This window comes from Ochotona princeps, chromosome 6, assembly GCF_030435755.1.
Source record: "Ochotona princeps isolate mOchPri1 chromosome 6, mOchPri1.hap1, whole genome shotgun sequence".
In the NCBI taxonomy this organism is placed as follows: Eukaryota; Metazoa; Chordata; class Mammalia; order Lagomorpha; family Ochotonidae; genus Ochotona; species Ochotona princeps.
In genome coordinates, this window is record NC_080837.1 from 32,094,171 (window position 1) to 32,111,165 (window position 16,995).

At 40.9% G+C, this 16,995-nt stretch overlaps 1 protein-coding gene across 1 annotated transcript in view; it reads right to left on the reverse strand.

Moving 5' to 3' along the window:
- SEMA6D (semaphorin 6D) overlaps positions 1-16,995 on the reverse strand; it is a 393,639-nt gene that overhangs the window by 185,565 nt on the left and 191,079 nt on the right. The window contains exon 3 of the mRNA XM_058665903.1: positions 4,485-4,512. The gene's annotated coding sequence lies outside the window, so the exon portion shown is untranslated. The remainder of the gene's footprint in view (positions 1-4,484; positions 4,513-16,995) is intronic.

Genomic DNA, 16,995 nt, shown 5'->3' on the forward strand with positions numbered 1-16,995 from the left:
TGTTTTAAAAAATTTTGAAGGAGGGTGTTTGTGGGAAGAGAGAGATCCCACCAGCTCCTCAAAAGGCCTGCAACATCCCGCAGGTCAGGGATTGAAGTCTGGACCTGAGAATTTAATCCAAGTCTCCAATAGAGACAAAGGAACCCAATCACTTGAGCTTTCACGGCCTAAACTACCACACAGGCAATTGCCACTGAGCCACAGACTGCCCTTGCAAGGCTAAAACCTTATTCCCAGTCTCCTGCATTTCCATTGGTATATCCTCTATACAGTCTGAGAAGCCTCACCCAAATGATTACGTGGACTGGTCTCCCCAAAGGGAAAAGCTGGGAAAGCCATTTGTGAGTATGGATTCCCCCACTGTTTCAGCTTTGACTACACTCAGAGTGGCTACTATCTAAATTCAATCTCTCCCTGCATAAATAGATAGATAGATACATACATAGATAGATAGATACATAAACAAATAAATAAGGGTTATTGGCACATCCTTTGTTCCAATGACACAACTTTTAGTAGTCCCCTAGACATTTTCAATGTCGAGGCTAGTCATCAAGAATGCCCAAGCCTTGATTAGAAGTTGGGGACATTTAGGCACACTTTCCAGCTTCCTGGGGAGGGAAGGGAGATTGGTGACTGACACAATCACCAGTGGTCCCTGATTGCATTCACTGTTCTTACTCAACAAAGACTCCAGAAAACCCCATAAAACAGTGGGGCTTTGGAAAGCTTCCAGTGAACAAATGCATGGAGATTTCTAAGTTGAATTAGAATAGTTTCAGTATGACTGAAATGATTATTTCTTGACTTGATAGAGCAAATGTAAGTATTGGAATTAGGCTAATTGTAAAGGTATAGGAAACTGATTAATTGGCATAATTGTGGAAGTGGTACTGTTTATCCTAGGCACCTCTCCCATTGATGATTCCTGAGTTGTACCTTCCATAATAAATTTGTAATAAACATAAAGTGCATTCTTAAGCTATGTGAATCACTGAATCTGAAGTAGGGGAATTGTGGGAATTCCTGAAGGGTAGCTTAGACAACCTACTTGTGGTTGATATCTGAAGCAAGGGTTGAGCCCTTACTATGGAGTAAGGAGTAAGTGCTAACACTGGGAGATGGTATGAGAAGTAAATTGAATTGTTGGGCATCATTGGCATCAGGGGATTAGTTGGTTTGAAAGAAGCCTCTTGGACTGCTTTCTCCTCTCTCTCTCACTTAGATCTCTCACTGTGGGAGAAGTTAAATGCCATGTCTAACAGCAATGAAGTTTCTATGTAGAATCTTGCATGTGAGGAACTGAGTCTCTTGGCAACAGTGCATGAGGGAGCTAGGGCCACCTGCCAATCACACTGTGAAATGGTACACTTAATCAAACTCAAGCCTTCAGAGCCTGCAGGGCTGTGACTTGGTACCCTCCTGTTAGACCCTTTGTAAAGCTGTTTCTGGATTCCTGACTCTCAGAAACTGTGTGACACAACACATGCTAATTGTTTCAATCTGCTAATTTTCTGGCAGTCTGTTAGACAGCAATAGATAATGATCACAGTTATCAAATCCTTTGAGCCATTCCATTAAAAAAAAGAGATTTATTTATTTGAAGGGCAGAGTTATAGAGAATGAAAGACAGAGAGAGAGAATATTTCAACTATTGGTTTACTATTCCAAATGGCCACAATGGCTGGAACTAGGCCAGGAATCAAATGCTTCATCTGTGTCTGCCATGTGGGTGGTGGAGACCTGTGTTCTTGGGACATCTCTCACTGCTTCCCCAAGCCTGGCAGCATGCAGCTGGATGGGGAGTGATGCAGCTAGGCTCTGAGTTCCCTATGGGATGCCCTTGTGGCAGGTAGAAGCTTCATCTGCTACAGCAAAATACCAGCTTCCAACAACTACATCCTGCAGGTCTTGTTATAAAATCTATCCAAGATGGACTAAAGTTTTCTAGAAAAAAAAAGTCCAATAATTTACCCCCGAATTTCAAATGCAAAAATAAACACACCATGTTGAGTACAGCATTTCTTGCATGTTCATGGAAATTCTGAATATTCACAATAGTTAATACAGTCTCACCAAGCTCAAATTTGTGTGTGCTGGATTTTTCTGCCATTGTTTTATTGAGGTTATTAGCATATTCCTGTAGAGCCCTCAGTAAACAGACAGCGAAATGGATGCCCAGCTCTACTTCTAAGAGACTAATTAGCTCAAGACACTCTGAGTTCCAACTTTTTCCATAGGTTATTTGACCAGAGGTGTTTTATAATAATGGATAGATGCTGAGCACTTTCATTATGCAAATCTTTAGTCCATAAACTTATATGTACAATAAAGGCCTCATTTTCCCTTTGTTTTCCACCAATCAAATTAATACGATTTCTGATTTTATTCCTACCAGACAGATAAGAAACCCAATCTCAGTTATTACTGGGTATCCTTCCTCTCCATCTCACAGGGTCAGGAGATGGTCTCACTAATGGCAAAAAAAAAAAAAAAGCATAAGGGAGAGCCCGTGTCTTTCATTTCTTCCCATGCACCTTTGTACACCCATTATCTGATACAGAAGCATGGGTTTTTCAAGATAGGTGGGCCACAGGCTTGCAACCGCAGAAGAAAAAGGAAAGAGAACAAACACTACAAAATGCCTCAACAAATCATCCTGTCTCACAGTCAGAGCACGAGTCACATGTCAGGAAAGACAGAAAAACAGTAAGCAACACGGCGTAGTCTTCAGGCTTCTCAGACACTCAACACAGACCAAGAAGTGCAGAAACGATACAACAGGGAATACAAGGTCATGTTAAGAAGTGGCATTTAAGCTGCAAAGGCTGGTGCTATCAACAAAAGAAAATAAGCAGAGGGAAGTGGACTCAGTAATAACTAATAATATTAAACAATCTGAAGCTCTGGTGTTGAGGAATTCTAATGATTTTCCTTAGAATAAATCGACCAGTAAATGTAAAATAAAATTGATGCGTAGCTTCAACATTATAGCTTGTTTTTGGTAAGCCACAGTATTTCAACAAACAAAATTTTTCAAAATGCCCTATCACATACTTATTCCTAAAGCCTGGGTTCAGTGAGAAGCTGTGTGGATATTCTGACTTGGTAGAGTAGGTTATCCTGTTTAATTGGACTGATGATGACAATGGCAATAATCATAGAAGAGGCTGCCTGGGATACAGTTACACTCCCTTCATCAGCATGAGCTGATCTGGAATACATACAGAAGATGCCATGTCCTGCGGGGTTGAGGAGAGCATCATAGCAGCTCACAAATCTTGTTTGTTACTGTATAGGATTTTAAAAATAATAATAATAGAAAGCTGAATGAGTTATTTCTCTAAGCAGCTTCTCAGATTCTAGGATGTTTCTGTTAACAGCTACACTTTAGAGTGAGATGGGCATATTCTAGAGTTATATTTAAATTACATATTTTAAGCCTCAATGTAGGGTAGCAATAGTAAATCTGGTATTTTCTTGCAGGTTTTTTGTTGCTTACTGTTTTGAATAGTCACTGCTTCTCAGAAACATTGTCAGGAATCATACAATACACAGAAAATTTGAACTTGACCTTTTTGTGACTCAAAAATGCACTGTTTCAAAAAACAACAAAGTAAATAACAAGAAAATGTATAAATACTAGAGTTTGTGAGTAGATGCAGCCATAATTAATACCTAAAAAGCCAGATGCTCTACTACAGTCATTTCCAAATTAACACTTGGAGAACTTTAAAATTTTCAATTGGAAGCCCCGCCACCAAGCAGGACAATGCTGCCAAACGGACTGCAAACACATGTAGTTTAGGAGACATGGTACATACTGGAAATCCATCCCAATCTTATTAGCTTTAGCCTTGCTCTCATTAAAAATAGAGCTGCTTATGGGTTTTTTTCCTTCTCAAACATAGAAAACACAGAACTTGGAAATGTGCCCTTTGAAAAACTTCCTCCTGCATTCACGAACCAGATGGTGCTCATCAAATGCATCCTGATTTTCTAATGAAAGAAAAAAGGATTCCTATTGTGTTCTTTAATATGATTAACACATCTTCAATTGCTAGTTTTTACAGATACTCCAGGAAAGTTAAACAGCTTAGCAAAGCTGCCCTGCTGAATGGAGCACCGAGGCCTCATTGGGGCTGAAGCCTCAGGGCTGTGTTGAGGGCACTCTGCTTTTAAATTCTCCCAAAATGGCGCTCTCAGCGTAACTTTCTTCTGTCCTTGAACATCAGAGATGCTGCTTCTACTCTTAGAAAAGGACCATTTAAGCAAGGAATCTCTCTCGCTCTCTCCAGTCTGATTCAGTACTCACTTAAATCATAGTTGAGCAGTGCTCACATAAATAACTCCACCAATAATCTGATAGTAGGTACCAACTGAATATCATGTCCATGATCAAACAGTAAAAATCAAATCAAAGCCAAAGTCAATAATACATTGGATTTCACCAACAAATCAAGGAGTAGAAGAATGCGATTTACCTTGGAGAAGGTTGTTTGGGTCAAAAACCTGAAAGAATAATAATAAAAAATAGTGCATTAGTTTTCTGTTAATTTTGACTGCTGCAATACAACACTGCATTAAATATGACTGTAATCTGCCCACTAATTTAGTAACTCAACTTACTACTCTCTAATTCTATGTATCTTTTCCTTGAAGTAACAGAATGTCAAAAGAAAAAGTGGATTCTAACTGGAATTCAACTTCTCAATTGAATTACACTATTAGAAATAGGTTTAGTTGAGGAAATACAGCCGGCAAAAGACTTGAGTTAAAAGTTGTGTTAGTATAACATTATGATTGCCAAACATCTTTTATTTCTTCCTTTTAAAAAATTATTGTTATTAAAAATTTTAAAGACATAAAACTCGTGCATATTTATGGGATATTATATAATGTTTCAATCAATACAATTATATATTCTGTAATGTCCAATCAGGGTAAATATGTCTACGTTCCCAAATATTTCACTTTCTTTGCAACCAAAACACCTAAAACAATTAATCCTTAGGTTTTTTTGATAAATACACAATGTATTATCTATATTGACCTACTATACAAAAGAATATAAGAACTTCTTCTCTCTATCTAGACCTTAAAATTTATTAGTTAACCTTTCCCTGTTTCCCCCTTCTCAATCACCTCTCCCTTTGCCCCAAACCTATGGGGCAAAAAAATTTACATTTTTTTTTTTATTCTATGGGGTCGAATTTCCTTGGACTCCATCTATTGAGTGAGAGCATGTAATATTTGACTTTATGTGCCTGGTACATTTACTTAATATATACAATTCCATCCATGTTGATGTTAATGATATGATTTCATTCTTTTTAATGGCTGAGTAGTATTCTGTTATGAGTATGTATCACACATTCTTTGTTATTTATCAGTGGATGACCACTCATGCTGTATCTATGTCTTGGCTATTGTGTGTAGTGCTGTAACAAGATGTCTTTTTGGAAGACTAATTTAATGTTTCTTGATTGTAGCCAGGCAGAAAGATTCTTGAATCATATAGTGTTTCTAATTTCAATTTTGTTTTACGAACCTCAACACTGTTTTACAAAATGGCTGTATTGCTTTACCTCCTGAACAGTGTGCAAAGGGTTTGTTTCTTTTACAATTCAATGAAGATCTGTTATCTTTTATTGTCAATTTAACTGGAGGAAGCATCTTTTTTTTTTAATCATCTTACTTAGTTGATTAGGGTACAAAGGGTCCAGGGCTACAGGAAAGTGGGTAAGACCACTGTTTCCACACTAATATCATCACTTTTTTACCCTGTATCTGGGGTTAGGGGAGAAACAAAGGGAGAAGCCCCACCCAGCCTCAGACCCATCCCAGGTCCCCAATGTGAAGCTCGCTTCGAGGGTCCTGCTCAAGTAGTTTTGATAGTTCAACAATTCTGAATTGCTGCCAATCAGGCCTCTCCAAGCACGATGAAATCTCTTCAGAATCCACTGGCTGACATAGTCTCTTCATGATTGGGGTTCTGAGATCAGCAGTTCAATTGGAGGGATCTCCAAAGAAACTTCGTCTGAGGTGATCCCAGACCTGATTCTTGTGTGTGTTTGCCAGTACAGGGTCCAGCACAGGTGGGGTGAGCTGTATCAGATGTGGTTGCAGCATCCAAACAGCACATATGAGAACCAGGTAGGGAGCGGGCAAAGCTGGCAGGGGGAATGTGGGTTCCCCTGCTGGACAACCACTCCCACTGGAGAGTGTAAGTTGGGATGGGGAAAGACCAGACCAGGCAGGGTTACAACACTTGTGGGCCTCATGCGAGCTAGATCAGGGGAGGGCCAGGTTGGGCTGACTGTTCTGACTGGTGCAAGCAAAAATTAGAGTGGGTGAGGGTTGGTTGGGCTTTGCCCAGGCATCAGTTGGCAGAGACTGGCACTGGTGGCTTAATCTGTCAAGTTAAACTCCAGAATCACCTGGAGAGTGCATAATCCGGGAGTGGGAGTGGCCTAGTAGGGAGATAGTGGGCACCTCCCTCTTGGGTTACCACTCCCACTGGAGAGCACAAAAACCAGGACAGGGGCAGGAGTGGCTAGACAGACAGGCACCGGCCAGTATGTGTGTGGGCTGGATAGTAGGTTTGGTTGGGTTGAAATAGGCTTCAATGCCCATTGACATGCAGGAGAGCTGAATGGGATGTGGGACAGACTGAACAAGTCTGCAGTACATACTGGCAAGCATGGGAACCAGGGTAGGGGGCAGAACTGGTGGGGGTTATGGGGAGTCACCCCAACTAGGCTGCAGCTCCCACTGGTTTGCGTGAGGAACGAGTATGAAGTTGGGTAGGATCGAGCTGAACTAAAACACCCATCGATTCGCGTGGAAGACAGGGCTGGAAACAGAACGGACCCAGCAGTTGCAAAGACCAGCATGTGCATAAGCTGATTGGGGTGATGGACTGTGCCAGACCCTGTACTGGCAGAAGCATCTTTAAAAATCATTTTTTAAAATTAATTTTTAGATCATTTTTCTGTTCTTTTTTCCTCCACAGGAAAAAGTCTTTCTGCTATTTCATAAAATTCCTCATGTCTCTCATGTTTCCTTATGAACTTCTCCAATTTAACATCCAAACAGGAATAACACCAGCTACCAACAGGTTCAGGCCCACAACACTCAGAAACACAAACGACAGAGGCGAGGCTTTAGCTTCTACAAGATAAATCAGTTATTTCAGTTCTATAATGTTGGGAGATTAAAGGCAGATATCTGAAAGCTCCTTGTTCTGAATGCTATTGTTGAGCTGGGTTTTCAGTTTAACCAAACACCATGCCTTATGCCCATTTTGTTTTGCAGAAGCAATTGTTTTACATTTGTTCTAACCAGACTAGAAAGACTTAATTAAAACCAGACACCATTATCTAGAGATGGTACAATTGATCAGCACTTCAGGATTCAAAAAAGTTCCCCTCAATGTTACACAAAGTTCTGAGAGCAGGCAGGTTTTCCTCTTTGTTGGTATATCATTGCCTCCTTTCTTGGTGTTTTGCTACTATATAAACGTACTTAGCAAATAGCTTCCAACTCCATCAAAGGTTAGGCTTGCTTTTACTTTAGTGCCCTTTCTTAATGGGCAAACATTGATTGATTAGTTCACCTAGAACATTCTTAGCTCCCAGCAGAAACAGAGCTCGAGACACATTAGTGGACTGGGTTTTGAAAAGGAAAAGAAGAAATTCAACACTCAAGAATACAGTAAAATTGCAAAACTCTAAAAAAGAGAAAGAAAAAAGCCGAGGAAACATATTTTCCGTCTATTTAAAATCAAATGGCGATGGTTTGTGTTACATTGAGTTCTCATGTGTCTCCTGCTTCTTTACCTTAGGTGGAAATGTACTCATGTGCTCATGGACAGGTTATGAAGTATTGAGATAACAACACTCCAATGCTTTTGGAAAAAACAAAGAATTCCCTCAATAAGTTCCAAACCTCTATTATTTTTCTCTTACCTCATACCCCTTTTAGCTTTGAAACTACTTGCAGGGAGAAGCTCTTCCAAGCTTGTTTACTTTCAGAAAAGACAAGAGGTAAATCAGAGAAGCAGCTAACTCCTTGCCACTGGTTAGGATGTAACAAGAACTATTGGAACATTAGTGATATTAGTCCCGTTTTATTCATTTGTATCTCAGTTTTCATACTATTCATTATTTGAGCATCTGGAAGTACAAGCCCTCAGTATAAAAGTTTATATCTTTTGGAAACTAGTATTTAAATTTCAGTGCATTTGAAAATCCATTGGTGAATTTATCACCAATGCAGATTTCTGGGTCCTAGCATGATTCTACTAAATTAGAATCCATAAAGGGTTAGTACCCAGGAATGTTCATGTCCAATAAACTTTACAGGTGACCAATTAATTCATGATTCTTAACAATGTTTTAGGAATCACAGACTTAGAAATGTATGAAAAAGTAATTTAAGTTTATAAGGAATTCATTGAATATTTAAATTTTGATAAAATAATATTTAATAATAAACACGATTTACTATTCAAAAATATTTTTCCTTCATGTTGTGCTTTGAGATTTATTCATTTATTTTTGGAAAGGCAGATTTACAAAAGAAGAAGATACAAAGAGAAATATCCATCCACTAGTTCACCCCTCAAGTGACCACAATGATCAGAACTGAGCTGATCTGAAGCCAGGAGCCTGGAGCTTCTTCCAGATCTCCCACACAGGTGCAGGGTTCTAAGGCTTTGTGCTGTCCTCCACTGCTTTTCCAGGCCACAAGCAGGGAGCTAAATGGGAAGAGGAGCAGCAAGGACCTGAACCGGCAAGCATCGGGGATTCCAGCAAATTCAAGGCAAGAATTTATCCACTAGTCTGTCACACAAGGCCCACACTTTATGGTTTTGTTAAGCTTGTTTCCTAGCCAGCATTTTCAAGGGTGTATTTGACAAAACACACAGCTTGTACTTTTAGAAGAAAGTGGTAATGACAGCAGTAGGAATATAAAGGTAGTGGATTACATTCTAATCCCCTTCCAGAAATACTTAGTGCATAAGTTTCCTTGTAACAAACATCTCACTTTCATTTCATTCATTATTTTAAAATGTTTTTCAACAGTTTCAAAAATTTCTTCCTTCCTTGTGCCCCCATTAAGCTATTCCCACCTATTTTATTCTAGAATACTCGTTACACTCTCTAACGACTTTCTGTGTACAAGTCGACCTCCTTTATTAAGATTGGGGACATGGCAGTGGGCACTGCCACTTATAATTCAACAAGTATTAAAAGCGCTCACCTCTGCTGCAAATTTCATATTCTGATATGTAGGACCTAGAACAGTGACAATTTCAGTATCTGATAAGGGCCCAGAGATGGATGATTTAAAGCATACATAATGGATTTATTTTGACAATTCTCTCTAGGATGTTAAGATTCTCATTTACCACCTATTTTATATTTGCCTATGGGTATCCCGAACAAGCACACATGGAAATGTCATAGTTGTTAATAACATGTTGAATAACTTCAGAAGTGGGTGGGAAATTAATTTCAGATTTAGTACTGCACCTTAAAGAAGAAAAGTAAAATGAGGTAAAAGAGAAGTAAGAAGCCTTAGGCTTACAGTAAAAGAAGTGAATTCTCCACCTGCAAAGCAAGGCATGTAATTATACCTAGAGAAAGCAGGGAACAAGTCCCCTAGTGGTGATCTCAGACTTTGAGAGAAACACCTCTTCTCCTTCCTGGCAGCCTTCACAGTATCCATCCTTCTTGCCAAGAAGGGGATGTGAATTATGTTGTCTGTGTACTGATGAATTAAATTTTTCTCAGACAGAGTCAACTATGATAGCACTTTAATTGAAATCATCCCCTTCAACTTTTTAAACAAAGGACAAAATCCTGCTGTTTGAAGATACCCTTTAGTTGTCTAAAAAGCTACTTTCAATCTATTACCCAAATTCAAAAAGATTTAAGTACTAAAACTTTCATTTTCAGAATTTTTCATATAATTCACTTTGTATTGAAGATATAGATCTTTTCTTGACTAATCAAGGCGCAAAGGATGGTGAATGCTTCTAAACCCCTAGACCAAGTGATAGACAAGGACATTCTGCAGAGGTGAGAGGTAACAGTATGGCTCCCAAGGAGAGGCACAAAGACAATTTGTCTTTTTTCGGCCTGTACTGTTGCAGGCCCTAACTTTGTTTATTCCCTCAGTGGATGTATTCTGGAAGGGTATGCTCATTATAGCACTTTCTCATGAATTTGATAAGAAAAACAATTAATGTGATTGCCAACATTGTTACTTTTCATAATGGACCAAGAAATATATATGTAGTCATAATGAATAATCATGGGATATAAAGTATTATGGACTAACTGTAGTTAGAGAATTTGTTTATCAATTATAAAGTGATTATTTTACAATGCTCATAAAAACCATTCACATTCTTTCCATACTTGTCATGAAGGGCCCCTCTAGATGCAAATTTTTATTTATGTAATATTCATGGAATGCAATTGGACATCTCCTAACAAAAGGGTTTGTTGTAAACACTCCATTTAGCTTGCGATTACTATGCTGTTAAATAATTAATCACAGAAACACACTCCATGATCACTGACAAAAATGGTCACACTTAACACAGCTGAAATTAACATGAGGAAAATGGCTCTGCCTCTCACCACACCTAGCCAATCAATCACAACACAATGATCCAACCCTGACAGCAACTCTAGGATAAGGTACAATTAATCTGTGTAGAGTCAAAAAAGATTCATGGCCTGGGATCTGTTTTCCCACTCGAAGCACAGTGGATGCCATGAAGAGTAATGTGGGACATTTGGCTCCCATCAGCAGAGTAATACCATCTTAAAGTTTAAATGAGATATGCAAACTTTTTTTCCACATTTTTCTTCTCTCCTAGCTCTATCTCACAGCCCATCAAATATAAAGAAATTTATTTTTTTCATGAAATGTTTCCCAGTTTTGGAAGAAACATGTACATGAGTGATTACTAAAGACTTAATTTAGGGTGTGGAAATCTCAGGAAATGATCACAAGAATGCAACTGAAAGCAGTAAACAACTGCTACTCCAGGATTTTACTCTAGAAAGTTCAATCTAGACTTCCTCCATGGATGGCAGGAACCCAATCACTGGAGTCATCACCACTGCCTTCCAGGATGTGCATTAGCAGGAATCTGGAGTTAGGAGCAAGAGCTGGGTATCAAACTCAGGCACTCTACTGTGAGACATGAGCCTCTTAACTGCTAGCCAGACACCCACCCTGCAAAGCTGATCATTTAATACTGACAGATGGTAGGTATTCTGGATGATGCTACTATACTTACCTTTTGTTCCCAGCTTTCACCATGGTTCTTTTCAAACCTAACTGTCATCAAGTCCCTCTCACCACATTTCTTACCACTCTCAGCAGGCAATCTTCCTTCTTCAGACATTCAGATACTAGATGCTGATAAAATATTTTCAGCATCCTGAAACTTCCTTCTTTATGCATTTGCTGACTTTCCATCCATTCCCACCTGATTCTATCCTAACAGAATGAAACAGATGTTTCTCTTACAGTCTAATGTTAAATCCTCCAATCAATATGCTGTATTAGCTCATTTTCTTATTGCATAACTTAAGGCTAGGTCAAAAAAAAGTCTTCTCCTTTCCACATGGGTCTCCTGGAATACTTGCTCTTGGGAAATCTGGCCACCTTGTAACAAAGGTCAGCACACCTGGCCAAATGAAGATGCCTCATTGAGGTGGGGGTGGGGGAGGAGAGAGAAAAGAGAAGAGAGGAGAAGAGAGTGCAGCACTAGGTCAGGCTCCAGCAATTTCTGTCATAAGAAATGAGATGAGGCACCTGCTACAGGAAGAAGACCTGCTACATGTAATAGTCCAAGAGAACCTCCAGTAGTGCTGTGTCTCTCCAAAATTCACATCGATACATGACAGTATTAAGATCTGGGGTGATCAGAAGGTGTTAATCTATGATAATGCACTATCCACCACCATCTTTATGAATGGGATTCATGCCTTGAAGGCATTTTATTACTTCTTTTGGTCCTTTTCTCTCTTCCACCACTTGGCAACACAGAAAAAAAAAACAACCAGGAGCCATGCTGAAGCAGAGGGTAGTCTTCACAGACACTGAACCTGCTGGAAGCCTGATGTTCAAATTTCCTGTGTCCAGAACTGTAATGTATTTCCATCATCTTTGAATTACCCCAGCACAAGGGGTATGGTGTAGACTGTGACTACTCAATCCCAATCATAGCAAGCTCTGACAAACTAAAGGAGAGATCTTGACATCCTAGAGCTGTCCTGCACAGTGACACAAATTGGGTTACTTAAAATAGCAGATGCTTATTTTGAGGCTAGATGTCTGAGATCCATATGTCGGCAGGGCCAGGCTCCTTCTGAAGCTGTGGTTATCCTCCCCTAACCTCCTTGAACTGCTGGTGACAGTCATCAATCCTTGGCATTGGCTCTCGGCGACATCACTCCAAGTTCTGCCTCTGGCATCACATTCCCCCCTGTATTGCTTCTCTTTGTAAGGATACCAATCATACTGGATCAACACCATTTCCTACTGTTGTATGATCTCATTCTGACTAATTATATCTACAGAGACCCCATTTCGAAATTAGGCCACACTAGAAGGTAATGAGGTTTAAGATTTTAGCAAATTTATTTTAAGCAACACAGTTAGGTTCCCAAGAGACCCCAATCAAAAACCACCCAACAAAACCTAATCAATCCACATACCATAAGCGTTAGGGCGCTCAATCCCATAGCAATAGATAACAACAATGCCTTTCTTTACTCAAATCACTTTAACCTCTTGCAATCTGGTCTCTGTAAAAACACTTTCCTGACAGTGATCCTCAAAAGTCATCCATGACAACACTGTATGCAATAGGAGACTGCTGTCAATTACACCTCAAAATGCATGTAGAAAAGTGGGATTAAAAATATAAGCTTATTTTGATGCAGACATTTTTGAAATACACAGAGGTTTTTTTTTTTTTTCATCTTACTTATTTTGCATGAGACTCTTGAAAACCCCTTGTCCTCGAATCTATATTATTCCAAAAAGTCCATTGAAGCGGCCAGACAAAATGAAGGAAATGGGGAGTTTCATCAACTCAATGAAAAACAAAGAAGGGAGATATGAGAAGACCAGAAACTTGAATTACTTCTTAAAGCAGTTAAAAGTACTGGATAGAAATGAAAAATAAACACAAGAAGACCACTGAAACAGTCAGTGTTGGCTTTCTCCACCGAGCCCTGGGAGAACCTACACTCAGTGGACACAGATTTGCAGTAGAATCAGGAGGCTCTATCTGACAATGACGGCATGCTGTCTTCTTCCTCCCCAACTTCCCTATCATGCAGAGCACAAAGTGGAGACAAGCACCCCCACCTAATTTCTTAGAAAAAAAAAATACATGGGACAGGAATCATGAGAGTATTTTGCATGAATTTGAACTTTCCTGCCATCACAATTTAAGGGATGGGAGTATGTGTAGGTGTCATCTGCTGTCCAGTGACTCATTTATCCCAAAGGAAGCCTGTCCAGCGGGCACTATCATTCCATTCTCCTCTCATGAATTAACCCCTGAATGAGCAGGGCTGCTTGGAATCAGAGACACTTTCAAGTCAAGGCTTCTCAACTCCAGCTCCATCAAAGCTAGATTGAATAAATCTTTGTTGTGGGCACAGTTACCAAAATCCTTGCCCCTGCCTACCAGATGACATTAGAATTTCCACCCCTCAACTCAATGCGATAACCAAAATCCCCCGATAATGCTAAGCATCTCTTGGTGGAGATCCATTGATTTCAGTTCATGACAAACCCTCTTCTTGGCTTTGATTGCTGAGGCTATAAAACTTAATCCTCTAGGAAATACTAGTCTTGGCTAAGTGTAACTGCCTCCTAAAGCCCTGCTCCCACTCAAAATTCTTTCAGGGACTTCCCCTTTCACACACAAAGCCACAATAGCAATTCAGACTGAGACAACATCCAGATGGCTGCTCTTCAGACTGCAATTGCAAATGCCTGCAAGGAAAGCTCTTTGCAGTCATCGCCACGTGATCTGTGGCTTTGGAGACGTGCAGCTCTTGTGCTAACCCAAGACTTCTTCCCCTGTCAAGCCTTTGTGCTGAGTCTGAAGCGTGTGGCTTACAAAAGAGGAAAGAGAGTAAGGGGCAGTTGTAAAGCTGGTTGGTACCAAATAACTCAATTGCTGCAGTCAGTGGAGGGGTAAACTGCTCTCGCAAGGATCGTGGTGGGACAGGCTAGAGTTCAGTCCCCTAGAGAAGTGGCCTTGTTGGAGATTCATTTGGGTTAGCCAGCCACCCTGGAAAAGGCAAGCCTCTCTTGTCATTCCCCAGATCTTGCAGATGAAAAGGAAGCTGGGAGGACATCTTGGGGAGGCTGAGGACAGACTCATCCTTCCTAGAGGAAAAACAATGAGAGGAAGTGGACAGACCTGGACCAGGAGGAAATCCATCAGACCAGTCTCTCGATGGGTGGTGGGGCAATTTCTTCCTTAGTTGAGTGTCTAGTTATTCTACCTCTTTTTCCTGAGGCAGTAAATGCACACAATAGCACCTCCTAAGGACTCCTCAGAATGCTCCAACCTCACTTAGCTACAGGAGCAAGCTCACCTGAGAGAGCAAACAGAGAAAGGGCACCTCCTAAGAACTCCTCAGAATGCTCCAACCTCACTTAGCTACAGCAGCAAGCTCACCTGAGAGAGCAAACAGAGAAAGGGGAGCAGAAATGGTTGCCTGCAGTTTACCAGATGGAGATCAGTAAGTCACTTAAGGAAGGAGGAGAAATGGGCCCAGCATGATGGCCTAGGGGCTAAAATCTTCACCTTGCATGTTCCAGGATCCCATATGGGCATCAGTTCATACATCGGCTGCTCCACTTCCCATCCAACTCCCTGTTGGTGGTGTGGGAGTGGAGGTTGGCCCAAAGCCTTGGGACCCCGCACTCACATGAGAGACCCAGAAGAAACTCTTGGCTTCAGATAGGCTCAGTTCTGGCTGTTGTGGCCACTTGGGATGGAGACCCTTTCTCTCTGTATCTTCTTCTCTTGTGCATCTACCTTTCAGTAAGAAATAAAATCTTAAAAAAAAGGAGAAGGAGGAGGAGGTGCAGGAACAAGAGGATAAGGGTGAGAAGGAAAAGGGCACATAGTTGTTGCTTTCACTGTTTCAGAGCAATGGTCTTCAAACTCTGGCCCACCACCTGTTTGAGTAAATAAAGTTTTATTGGAACATAGCCACACTCATCTGAGCCTTCTTACAAAGACAGGGTAGATTAGTTGTGACAGAGGCCATATGGCCTGCAAAGCCTAAGATATTTACCATCTTGCCTTGCACTGAAAATGCTTGCCAGCCCGGACTCCAGAGGACTCCAGGCAGATTTTTTTTTTCTTTTTTACACCACGCAGTGTGTTGTTTTTCTTCTCCATGCAGTAGTACACCCAAACAAAGTGTATGGCTGAGATTTTGTAGAAGACAGGTTTAATTTGGGGTTATTTATTTCCCAATGAATGATGCTTCTCAGAGAGGTCTGCAACCAACAGTGTCCTCAGGAACCGGTTTGCATCCTCTTATGCAAAGGATGGCAAGTGGAGGGAGTTGGGTAAGACAGTGAGTATCTGGAGGGAAGAAGGGGAGGTGGGGTGAGGCCAGGTGACTGGTGGAAGGTGAAGGTAGGTGGAGGGAGCTCTTTTCGCTCAGAGGCTCTGCCTGCTAGCCATCACACCTTCTACCCTTTCTCCCCTTTCTTGCCACCTGAGGCTCTTCCAGATGCAGGGTGAGACTTCCTCAGGGGTCAGTCAGCACCCTCAGAACGCCAAAGCCCCTTCCCCTTTGCAGTGCAATCATTCCCTACTCTTTGTTTTTTTTTTCTTCAAACCCAGACCCTCTGGGGACTTCAGGCTCCAGCCTACCCCCTTGGCAGCCTTCCCAGCGCACGGGAGCACCCCGGGGAGCACCGAGCAACACAAACATAGGCAGGTCTTGTAAAAAGCCTGTCAGATTTCATTTTGAAAATCTCACCCTGCCTTGAAATACAGTTCTAGCACAAAAACAAGTAGCAAAACAGAATTTCCTTTATAGATTGATGGCGACAGGGTCTGGGGCTTTTGAATGCATCTGTTCTACAGGATTTTTCATTGAAGAAAATTCATTTAATCCCAAAAAGCACTGTTACTATTAGCCAGCTGCTCGGAGGCTTTCCTCGTGGAAATTCACTTTAAGATGGCTTGGTTTAAAAGTGGTTTGACCTTCCTGAACTAAAATCTTGCTTTTACAATGATAGGTCATCGAATATTTTAGATAATTTGACCTCCTTTCATTTATTTGTGTGTGTTAATATTTTAATAACAAAATGCCACTTTCACAGGAATGACTGTACTTGGTCTTCCACAGACACCTGGGAGGAACAAAATGTCTTTTATTGGTAAAAACTATGATATGGAGGCTCATGAGGTGAACTTGGTCTTAGGACACAGAGTGGATATGAATGAAGACGCTGGTGTCTAAGTGCCTGGCACTTTCCTTGGCATCGTGACTGTATCCTCTGGATTCATGTGCTGGTTCCTTCCTTGTAATAGGCCCCTGCCATTTCTTGTAGAGGCCCAATAGCTGCTAAGCACTGTCTGTACAATATCCATTGGATACCATGTATGATGGTTTGTGTGGGTTTGAGGGCTCCCTTAGGATGTGTTGTGAATTGAGGCCTGCTCCCCAGAGTGTAACTATTTGGAAGTGAAAGTCTTTAAGGGGGTGGGATAATGGCAGATGCCTAATGGCCCTGGGGAGGAGTGTGCTCTAGGAAGAAATCTCTTGCACAAGTCCTTGAGTTATGGCAAGAGCACTGTTAGACAAGGAGCAAGCTTGGCTGCAGTCTTGCTTTCCTACCGTGTCCTGGCTGGAGATGTGGTCACTTGTTCTCATTCCTGTCTCTCACACAGCCAGGAGGTAATGTTCT